Below are 12500 nucleotides of genomic sequence, written 5' to 3' on the forward strand. Positions count from 1 at the left end.
CTCCCCGTGCCTCGGGGGTTTCCTCCGGGTACTCCGGTTTCCTCCCCCGGTCCAAAGACATGCATGGTAGGTTGATTGGCATCTCTGGAAAAATTGTCCGTAGTGTGTGATTGCGTGAGTGAATGAGTGTGTGTGTGTGCCCTGTGATGGGTTGGCACTCCGTCCAGGGTGTATCCTGCCTTGATGCCCGATGACGCCTGAGATAGTGACCCGAGGTAGTTTGGTTAAGCGGTAGAAGATGAATGAATGAATGAATGAATACAAATTTCTCTTTCTTTAATAGTATTCATGAAGCAGAACATCTTATTTGTTTGGTGTTTCCTTCTCAGGTTACAAGGATCTTCTCTCGTTCCTCAATCTTAATGTGGTTTCCCAGTCATGAGCAAAATTGGAACCGTTGTTTATTTAAAAAATTATTTATATTGTAGATTGATGACAATCTGGGTGTGTATATATAGAAAAAGCGTTTGCACGAGATTGTCTAGCACTACGTTAGCTTGGTAAAATGACACCAGGCACCAAGTAAACTACATTTGCCGTAGAGTTATATGAGTGGATCCTTGGAAAGGAAACTGTTCTAGTATATCGTCGCTGTCGGGCGGAAACCTCGTATGTCCAAATTTGGTCAATTTCATATTTTTTCACATATCGATGCTATTGGTCAGTCCCCACGTGGGTCTGTTATTTTTACAAGTTATTAACCAATCTAAAGTCTTGAAAATAGCTCCACAATCTCATAACTCCATTGGACACTTCAACTGTCCACCTCTTCCTCACTCCGCGGGAGAGCTTCGCGGCACATTTCTCCTCAAGAAGAGTCGCAACGAATCAACACGTCTTCTGAGGTAAATGTCTTCAAAACACTGGGCTCAAAGAAAAAAAAATCTTGACCCCTGCTAGTTCTGGTGCTCGTCTGAGGACAGGTATTTAGCGCAAGACAATCCTCTGCAATGCAGACTAAACCCTGTGCACTGCAGATAAGGTACGGCGTTTTTTTCATTTCCTGAAAAATAACGGTTTTGGAGATACGAGGATTCCGCCCGACAGCGACGATATACAGTATGTTTGTTGTTATTCTTACAGCTTCTCCTTGTTTGGGGTCACCACTGCGAATCACATGGTATATTAGATTTGGCACAGGTTATACGCCGGATGCCCTTCCTGACGCAACCCTCCCACTTTTGTCCGGGCTTGGGACCGGCACTGAGTTTAACTCTTCAGTGGCTGGGTTAGCTCCCTGCCCAGGAATCGAACCTGGGCCGCACCAATGAGAGCACAGGATACTGCTTGAATACCAAGAGGCTTTGTTCTTCTATATATAAAAATAATAATAACACCACATAACTCCATCCTTTGGACATTCCTAGTAGTACGTGCATATTTCTGCTTATCCAAAACATTAGTGTGTGTGTTGAGTGAATGAGAAGGAATATTTAAGCAGCTCTACCATCTGTTCTTGCATTAGACTGTCTGTTATTAGGAGCTGTGTTCCTCCAGACCCTGTTGTACCCAACAGCTGGGAGAGTGGCTATCGGTCAAGCTCTGATGAAGCCTCTCGCCATGGTGGCTGTCACACTGATTAGCTAATTTGCCGTGATAAATGAGGGTGAATTGGCCTAACAAATCGGCGGGTGTTGGGAAGGGTTTACATACAGGGGGACCTGAGTATTCAGAGCTTGCAGACCATGACACGAGCAACCTGGGGCCTGATCCCTGCTAGCATCCCCCTATTGATAGATCAATTTGCATGAAATATGTCCTGCATCACTGTCCATCCCTTGGTATGTTCATAGATTTGGTGCAATTAAAGGTGAAAATGACATATACATAGCTTTCTGTGTCATTCTGTAGATGAAATGTTGTTGTTGTTCTTGTATCTTCAAAGCTGTAACGCTTTTCTGTAAATATTAGCGACAATGCATTTACATTTTCGTTACAGTATTTGGCAGATGCCCTTATCTAAAGTGACTTACAATTAGTCTCATTTTATACACGAGCAGTGGTCAAGGGCCTTGCTCAGAAGCCGAGCGGTGGCAGCTTGGTGGACATGGGATTTGAACTCATGACCTTCCAATCAGTAGTCCAGCACCTTAACTTCTGAGATACCACATTCTTACCCAGGGCTGGGAAGAACCTGAAGTCTATCCCAGTGGACTCGGGTCACAAGACAGGGTGTTAACCCATCTCTCTCACACACACACACACACACACACACACACACGCACATTTTACAGATCAGCCTCCAGTGTACGTCTTCGGACTTACAGAGGAAACCGGAGTACCTGGAGGGACTCCGGAGGTACCTGACTTACTCTTACCACCCTGAAGTTCAGTTATTTTCCATAACACCATATCCTGCAGTGTTTTATTCCTCAATTTGCCGATGCTAACGTTTTCATTTGGTAAAGAATGAAATGCTTTTAATCCGTTTATAGGTGCATTTAGTATTGCAGAATGACTGTGAAAGAAGTTATTTCCTGTTAGTTAGTAGATTTCATTTCACCACACATTGAAAATAGTGATACTGTTAGGAACGTATCAAAATGTGAGGCCGAATCAAGGTGGCAGAGTTGGCCGCCTGGTCATGTTCTCTCAGTCACACACGTTTATCATGTTGGTAAGGAAGGAAAGTGTTTGCTCAGTTCTCCTGTGGTTCAGAAGCACATTTATAATAACTGCAGGAGGGCCAGGTCCTGGCGTTTAAACAAAGAACAGGCTGTTCTCGCAATTCCCGCTAACCCATGACTTACACTTTGTTCTCAGTATTTCACTTTTATTTTTATTCCTTGTATTGCGTGTGTGTGTGTGTGTGTGTGTGCTCATGTATTACATATCGGTGTGTTCCAGCTGGATGAAGATTTAGAGGTGTTAAGGTGCTTGTGCTTGATTGTGCCTTGTACAATAATAAGTAGATGTTATGATGATTTAGAGTTAATCCTGTCAGCAGCATTATCTTGAAACGTCTGACGTTGATCCTAATCTCATTATCTGCACTGGAGAACCGGAGAACTAAAGAACTCGCCGTATCTGTGGGAAATAAACTGTCGTTGCACATCTAGCCCTTTTTTTACATGACTCTCAAAGACAGTTGAGGAGAACATCCATGAAATTGGACAGCTGAACTGGGACGTTAAAAGTTCTAGGTCGGATTTCCTGAAAACGTCCCAGCACACAAAACATCAAACAGTAGAGCGAGCATCGCAATGAACTGTCTCTCTCTCTCTATCTCTCTCTCTTGTGCTCTCTCTGTGTATCTCTCTCAGTTTGATGATCTTAACTTTTTTGCAGTGCTTTTGGGAGTTTTTGAGTTCCCTCAACTTGGCACACAGTTTGAACGCTCGAAGCTAAAGCTGAGCACTTTAAGGTAGAACCCTGGAATTACTATTTTTTCAGGTTTCTCCAGTCCGTAATTAAAGGATATGCTGAAGCTATTCTGATAGTTCTGAAGAAACTTATGTAGATTGTGGGGTATTTGAAAATGTTACTGTAAATGTTTGTGGTCCAAAACCTCACAATAAATTCAAACTGAAATCCCCTGCTGTCTTAGTCAAAGGATATAAGCTACAAATAATACTTCCTTTGATAAATCCAGCCTAAAAAAATACTGTATAGTAGTTGAGAGAAATAATGTACAACATTTTACATTTATCTCCAAAATCAGTTAATACAGCTGCTGTCAATCTAGCTAACGGGGTTAACCGATAATAAACGTATATCTGAGACAAAATCTTTACTTTTCTTTTCTTTTCTTTTTTCACTGATTCACGACACAGTGCAAATTACTTTAATCTATAAACGTGAACACTGTGGAACTCTGTGTGGAACGTTACCACGGAGGCGGCCATCTTGAAATCCAAAATTATGCTAACAGAAAGCTTCAATCTTAACTTTCATCTATAAACACGGCTCATTTCCGATGACTTCTGTATTCAAATATAACATTGTGTAGCATCGTATTTGGATGAGTATTTTATTTTTTATAGACTTTTTTCATTGTCCTGTTTTTAACTAAAAGACATTTTGAATGAAATTCAGTCAGGATGTGTGCAGGTCTGTTTGTTTTTTTAATATGGTTTCACACGTGTACATTTGAACAGGATTTCGTGATTTTGCGATCGCGGAGATTAACGTAAAGTCAAGCAAGCTTAGTGAGATTCAACCAAGTAATAAAAAAACAACAACTCTTAGGCAGATGTAAAGAAAAACTGTAAAGCAAAGATACATTCAGAAATAATTAAATTAAAAAAGAATAAAATTGTTATAGTGAGCGGTAAAGTTTGATAAGTTAAACTTAATTGGAAGTCAAAAAATGAAACGATTGTCTGAGACTTTTGCTGTTTACTGTTTACGCTGCTTTCATATGGGTTAGGGTTAGGGTTAGGGTTAGCAATGTAATGATTAGAAATGTAATGATCTCCTACTTTTGAATCGGTTCAAAACATGACAAAAACGATTAATAAAGGTGCCTTTATTCAGAGGACTATTTCAAAATATATTTTTGTCAGCCAAGTATATTATTTATTCATTCGCTTGATTTAACAGCAGGGGAAAAACAAGATGTGGTAACAGTCCCCTTGGCCACCTTTGGCAGTTATACTGTTGGATTTGTCAGTGGAAATCACCATCTGGAAACCCCCAAACCAGCCCTTGTCTCCTTATAGACTCTCTTAGATCCAAAATGTCTAGGAGAACTATAAAAGCTAGGTGTTCTGTGTTTGTGTGGTTACGATTCATCAGTTAAATTGTATATATTCAAAAAGCAATACCGTGTTTAATTCTGTATTTATGACACACATGAGATCAAACCAAGATGACTTGGTCTACTGGCATGGGTCTAAGTCCTGATTTGACCTTGTGTTGAGTCAGAGTCATCTGAGAATTTGAACAGAGACATGCTAAAGGAATGCTTTAGTGTGCATTGGTCAACAAAAGATGATTATAATAAACTTAATGTAAACAGGTTTATAAGTACTAGATTGAATGATCAGTTCAAGGAGCATTAATGTAAACCAGTTATAGCGTGAAATCTCACAAGAATGTTGGCTCTGATGGGAACTACAGTTTAACTACAGTGCAGAGATGGGGGACTCGAGTCATATGACTTGACTCGAGTCAGACTTAAGTCGCAAATTTGAGACTTGAGACTTGCTTGACAAATATTTAAAAAAAGACTCGACTTGACTTTGACTTGACATTCATGACTTGAGACTTGACTCGGACTTGAGTTAAATGATTCAGAGATGGGGGACTCGACTTGACTCGAGTCAGACTTAAGTCGCAAATTTGAGACTTGAGACTTGCTTGACAAATATTAAAAAAGACTCGACTTGACTTTGACTTGACATTCATGACTTGAGACTTACTTGTGACTTGCACGTGTGTGACTTACTCCCACCTCTGCTATAGTGTGACAACGACGATTTGGTAATGTGTCTGTTGGAAACCACGAGTCATGGGTTTGATTCAGTGTGTACGGTGTTTGATTATATTCAGGGGTTTGAAAATACTCGCTCGAATCATGTCGGATGTCAGGATCAGGTGGAACAGATGTATGCATTCGAATGAAGTAAATTTAACAAAGTCTTTTTTTCAGTGTGTGTAGTGTTGCCGTCTTACAGCTTCTGCATTGATCCATCTGTGTGAAGTTTTGCATGTTCTCCCCATGTTTCTTCCAAGTTCTCTGGTTTCCTCAAAGCTCACAAAAAACATTCCAGTAGTTAGACTGGGGATGCTAAATTACCCCTTGGTGTCAAAGAGTGCGCAAAGTTGCATGTACATGGTGCCTTTGGATAGAACGTCATCCCATCTATGGTTTATTCCTCAAAATACGATGTTCACTGGTTCGTGAAAACAAGCCAGGCAGCTGCATTTTTTATCATTTGCAGAAGACAGATTGCTTTCATAGGTAGACCTGCCAGCAGTGCATTGCAGTAAATCCAGTCTAGAAATGACAAGAGACTGAACAAGTACCTGAGCAGCCTGTGTGGACAAAAATGGACGAATCCTTCTAATGTTGTAGAGAAGAAACCGACATGAGCGAGTCACATTAGCAACATGAGAGGAAAAGGACAGTTGATTGTCCATGGTTACCCCAAGGTTGCGAGCTGTGTCTGAAGGGGAGCTCAGATCGTTTTGCAAGGATATAGCAAGATCATGACTTGGGGATGAATCACCTGGGATGAACAGCAGTTCAGTTTTGTTAGGATTGAGCTTTAACTGATGAGCAGTCATCCATGATGATATTTCTGCCAGACATGCTGAGATCCGATCAGAAGCTGTGGAATCTGAGGGTGGGAAAGAGAAGATAAGTTGTGTATCATCAGCATAGCAGTGGTAAGAGAACCCATGTGAGGAAATAACTTCACCAAGAGAGTGAGTATACAGGGAGAAAAGAAGAGGACCAAGTACTGAGCCCTGTGGGACACCAGTGGAGAGGTAGGAAGCGAACCATTTCCAGGTAGGAAGCGAACCATTCCCAAGCTGATCCGCAAATCCCAAGACTCCTGAGGGTGGACAAGAGAGTCTTGTGGCTGACCATATCAAACGCTGCTGAAAGGTCAAGAAGGATAAGGACGGATGACAGTTTGGCTGATCTGGCAGCATGTAGTTTCTCAGAGACATCCAGAAGGGGCTGTCTCTGTGGAATGAGCTGCTTCAAAGCCAGACTCGTTGGGATCTTGGAGGAAATTGCAATCATGGGCATCTGTCTCACATATCAAGACTTTCTGCTGTCTTGAGTCTGAAGTTCTGAACTCCGTAGCAGCTTTTATTGACTGATTGACATGTAGAGCAAAGTGTCACGTTTAGGGGCGTGAAAATATAAAGTCGATGTGCCTACAAAAACAGGCCGGTCATTCAGAAAGCAGCCACAGATCATTCATTTAAGAAAACTGCAAATGAATGATAGATTCAGTAGCATGAACTTCACATCATTTGGAATATCCAACATTTAGCTTATCCTCGTAAGTGCTTGTTGCCACAGTTGTAAACACGACGGCTTCCTCCTTCCATGAAGGCAGTCCACATGTCTCCTGGACCTCCTGTAGAATCAAACCAATCAGATGACGATTTCAAAACTCCTGAAGTGCTTCGGAAAGACACAGTCGGCTGGCTTCCTGTGCCTCAGAAGAAGCATGTTGTGTAGCTGTCTTAAGGTAGCTGCCACATGATAAAGAAGAGCTAACTTGGCTGAGACTAAATTAGAAAATCTGGAATAAAAAAAAACAATAATTAAAAATAATGGCTAGCTTGCTAAATAACCAGCGTTACACATGCTCCAATCTCAGACATCCTCACAATGTCTGAATACATTTCTGACCTGAACAATATTAATCTTTTTTACTTAAATCTTAGAACATAGATTTTGCTAGCAACAGTTGAAGTAAGAAGGAAAGAAGTCTTTTTGATGAGACGACAGTCAGTGTAGTTTTTCACACATTATCTATGATTTCTGACTCTTTAGCCTTAGGGTCAAGCAGAGGATTTCATTAAAACTACCTTCTAACTCCATCACTGAGCTGGTGTGACTTTCTTAATGCATTCCTTTTTCTTTACTATACAAAGTGCTACATTTTTGCTTGGTACTGCATTTTGAAAAGATTATAAAATGAAATTGCTGATGTGATCAAAGGCCACATGGGTTTTTGTTCAGTCAAAATATTAGCAGTTTATGGCAGATGTTTGTCTAGTTGTGTAATGCAGCCTATCAGCTTGCTCGCTCTATGTAAGCTCGCGCTTTCTGCGCTGTTGGTTGTTACCCTCTCAGCAGGACTTCATTGTGATTTCAGTCCTTTGCTCCTCTTGTCATGCTAATTCAGATAATTTTTTATTCATTTCTTTTCTGCATCATCCGAAGCGGAAGGGAGGAAAGGGGCTAAGCTGAGGCCAGTGCAGTTTTGTCCGTTTGCATTTTATCGAATGTTATCATTCTACACAATACCAGCATATCTCAACAAACACTTCTAATAGGATATAAAATAGGTCAAATATTTTTAAAGTGATATTGTGTTAGCAGGTAACACATTGCATGTATAATATATACTTGTTTACAATATTTATATAACTATTTATTTATTATTTTTTTTTTTTGCATTTATTCTGTGCTTGTTCTTTATGTCCTTGATTCGACTTTTTTACTCTGAATGAACTTATTTAGGCCACGATTTCGAGACTTCTAGCAATTATTCTCTGGTCATTCAAGATTTGAACCATTACAGATTTACAAAGTTACACCTTCTTCAGGAATTACTGAATAACATCTGAATAACCAAACGTGGAACAAGGTTACCATGGCAACACTGTATTGATTTGTTATTTTTTTGCTATTAAATGATCGTCTCGTATCAATATGCAAGGCCATCGGGGTCTTTCATTCCTAACATTTTGTAATTATTTTTATAATAATTATTATATATATTATATAATAATTATATATATATATATTATATATATATATAATATATAATTATTCTGTAATGAGTTGAACTTTCTTTATGATTGTTATATTTCAGAGATGCCAGCATCTATGGATAAGAGCCAAAGTATTTACAATGTCTGATCCTTTTTGTTCTCAGCTAAAGCACCGGTCAGACCAAATGCTAATAAAATTCAACTGCCAGAAAAGCTGGTTCACTGAAGTGGAAAGAACACGGAACATAAAAGACGTGTTTGTTTTGGGTAGCTGTTACCTTCTCAGATTTTATCTAGGTGAATTCACAAGTTGTCTTGCGAGCTAACTGTGACAAAATCAGCAGAGTCGTGGCCTCTATGGTTAATAGACATGCGGCTGAATTAGTTTTTACTTCCTGCTACGAGTTTCTGTTTAGCAACCTTGGCTCCTTTTTTACTTATTCAATTCAATTTATTTGTATAGCACTTTTTAGAAATGACATGATCTCAAAGCAACATAGAAAAATAAACATAAAAACTTATCCAAACAGCATTTCATTGAGAATGAATATGTGTCATCCAACCTCTAGTTATTAATTGGTGTGAAAAAATGTCCATTGTTCTGCAGGATCTGACTTTTATTCAAACATTTTACAAACAATCCAGTGGAGTAAGTAATCATTAATACCAGTGACTTATCCATTCAGGTTCTGAACGAAGTCCATGCCCTCTGAAGGTACGGCAATGTAGAATGACACAGTAACCTGTTCTACATCATTAATCAGCTGCAGGAATATCTATAAAATGCACAATTGCTGCCCTTCAGAAAGCTTTCCAAGACATATAGACATATATTTTTATGGATAAAGAGCCTTGAATAATTTCAGATCATCTTGAAAAAAAAAACATGCTCATCAATTACATTTACAGAATTTGGCAGACACCTTTATCCAGACTTACAATTAAGGGTTAAGAACCTTGCTCAGATGCCCAGCAATGGCAACTTGGTGGAACTGGGATTCAAACTGGCAACCTTCCAATTGGCAGTCCAATACCTTAACCAATGAGCTACCACTTCAATTAAGGCAGACCATTGGTAGACCAATTAAGGTAGACATTGCTTGTTTTTTTTTTAAACACTTAACCAAAAGTCATTCAAGATCTTGAGTGTCTGAATCAAGAGAAGTATTTTGAGTTCCCTGCTACAAAAAGTACCAAGCATAACAGTGTGTTACAATGAGGAAATGACCACAACAATCCAGGACTGGAACTGGTCTTCTATTCTTATGTTTTAGATAGACCTTGACTTTAGCAGTAAGATACAGTAGCATTACTAGTGAACTGTAGACCTTGTTGCCTTGTAGCATCTAGGGGGATCCCTGGTCTGAGAGCCACTACTGAATACAACCCGTAACCCTTAAGTTGAATTGGTCTTGAAAGGAGTTAAATTTTCTGTCAAATTAATAAATGCACAACTAGAAAAATTTGTGCTTTTTTTTTTTTGTCCTAATCTAGAAACTCAAAATCTCCTGTGTTGCTTGAACTGTAACTAATAAGCTCCAAGTCCCTGTCCAAACACGTAGACTCTATAAAGTTCCACTAGCTTGCTCGTCTGCTTCGATCGGTCACTGGGTCATGACATCTAGGTTTTGAAGAGTTTCCAAATTTCTCAAACCCTGCAGGAGTAGTTCTTACTAAGATGATGTTCAGAGTTGACTCAGACTCACCTAAATGCTGTGGAGGTTGACAGGACCAGTTATCACTGATGATTGAAAACAGAATTTTCTATCAATTTGGCCACAGTTCTATAAACAACAGCACTTATCTATGAAGTTTAGTTCGCTGATGAATTTTGTCTGGTAGATTTCTGCTGTCTTTTCAGGAGCAGAGCGATAACAACGAGTTTATGTAAGATGACTACATGACTCTGTGGTACTTGGTTTCAAAGAACAGCCCTCACTACATGCCTTTTACTTCTCTAAATAATAGATGAAACCTCAGGAATGTCTGACACTCAGATTAAGGGAAGAAGAGATTAGTATCAAGGATTTTTTTAACTGATGACCCAAAACCAGCTTGAATCATTATCCTGCGTTACAAATCCCAACTAAGCAAACTTCTGATGAATCCAAAGGTTTATGTTTAGTGTATGTGTTTGCCAAGTATGTTTTTCATTAGGACTCAATTTGTAATCCCACAATTTTGGCAGAAATAAAAATAACAGGAGAAATTTCGTCTGTAGGTGGCACTAGAGTAGCAGTTGAACTGTATGTATAAGAATGGAACTCTGTTATATTTTGTATATTTGTTGTTATTTTTTGCTTCTTGATCCCAGAACCATCAGATTACATTTTCTAACTTGAGTTATGATTGATATCAGATTAGGTGGATTTATTAGTATATAATAGACAAAGTCACCAATTCCAAACTGTGTGTATTTGGACATTAAAGGTTTAAAAAAATTTTTTTAAAGATTTTTAATAGAAATGCTAAAAATTGGCTTTCCCCCCCCTCCCATGCAGAGAGAAGATGGCCACTGTTCTTTACTCCCAGTAAAGGAGGTGTGGCCTCTGTGTCTTATTCTCAGTAAAGAAGGTGTGGCCTCTGTGCCTTATTCTCAGTAAAGAAGGTGTGGCCTCTGTGTCTTATTCTCAGTAAAGGAGGTGTGGCCTCTGTGCCTTATTCTCAGTAAAGGAGGTGTGGCCTCGGTGCCTTATTCTCAGTAAAGGAGGTGTGGCCTCTGTGCCTTATTCTCAGTAAAGGAGGTGTGGCCTCTGCCTTATTCTTAGTGAAGGAGGTGTGGCCTCTGTGCCTTATTCTCAGTATAGGAGGTGTGGCCTCTGTGTCTTATTCTCAGTAAAGGAGGTGTGGCCTCTGTGCCTTATTCTTAGTGAAGGAGGTGTGGCCTCTGTGCCTTATTCTCAGTAAATGAGGTGTGGCCTCTGTGCCTTATTCTCAGTAAAGGAGGTGTGGCCTCTGTGCCTTATTCTTTGTGAAGGAGGTGTGGCCTTTGTGCATTATTCTCAGTAAAGGAGGTATGGCCTCTGTGCCTTATTCTCAGTATAGGAGGTGTGGCCTCTGTGCCTTATTCTCAGTAAAGGAGGTGTGGCCTCTGTGCCTTATTCTTAGTGAAGGAGGTGTGGCCTCTGTGCCTTTTTCTCAGTAAATGAGGTGTGGCCTCTGTGCCTTATTCTCAGTAAAGGAGGTGTGGCCTCTGTGCCTTATTCTTTGTGAAGGAGGTGTGGCCTTTGTGCATTATTCTCAGTAAAGGAGGTATGGCCTCTGTGCCTTATTCTCAGTATAGGAGGTGTGGCCCCTGTGCGTTATTCTCAGTAAAGAAGGTGTGGCCTCGGTGCCTTATTCACAGTATAGGAGGTGTGGCCTCTGTGCCTTATTCTCAGTATAGGAGGTGTGGCCTCTGTGCCTTATTCACAGTATAGGAGGTGTGGCCTCTGTGCCTTATTCTCAGTATAGGAGGTGTGGCCTTTGTGCATTATTCTCAGTAAAGAAGGTGTGGCCTCTGTGCCTTATTCTCAGTAAAGAAGGTGTGGCCTCTGTGTCTTATTCTCAGTAAAGAAGGTGTGGCCTCTGTGCCTTATTCTCAGTAAAGAAGGTGTGGCCTCGGTGCCTTATTCTCAGTAAAGAAGGTGTGGCCTCTGTGCCTTATTCTCAGTAAAGAAGGTGTGGCCTCTGTGCCTTATTCTCAGTAAAGAAGGTGTGGCCTCGGTGCCTTATTCTCAGTAAAGAAGGTGTGGCCTCTGTGCCTTATTCTCAGTAAAGAAGGTGTGGCCTCTGTGTCTTATTCTCAGTAAAGGAGGTGTGGCTTCTGTGCCTTATTCTCAGTATAGGAGGTGTGGCCTAACCCTAACCCTGTTTTTGTCCATATCTGTATCAGTACTGCTATCAACAAATTCCAAAAATGTACTTGTACTCCTACTAGGTCTTAATAAAACGTGTTGATGCTTCCCTAGGTGTTATATTTGTGGATTTACGAGGCCAGTTTAAACTTTTATGCTTTGTGTAAACCTTTGATCTTTTTTGTAGCTTATTTTATAAGCATTACATTTTCAATTTACAAGAAAGAAAATTTCTAAACTTTTTAGAAATACTTC

General features: G+C 40.0%; 1 protein-coding gene across 1 annotated transcript in view; it reads left to right on the forward strand.

The window, feature by feature from the left end:
• nav2b (neuron navigator 2b) overlaps nucleotides 1-12500 on the forward strand; it is a 121796-nt gene that overhangs the window by 803 nt on the left and 108493 nt on the right. The gene's annotated exons all lie outside the window — the stretch shown is intronic.

Source organism: Tachysurus vachellii, chromosome 13 (genome assembly GCF_030014155.1).
Source record: "Tachysurus vachellii isolate PV-2020 chromosome 13, HZAU_Pvac_v1, whole genome shotgun sequence".
NCBI lineage: Eukaryota > Metazoa > Chordata > Actinopteri > Siluriformes > Bagridae > Tachysurus > Tachysurus vachellii.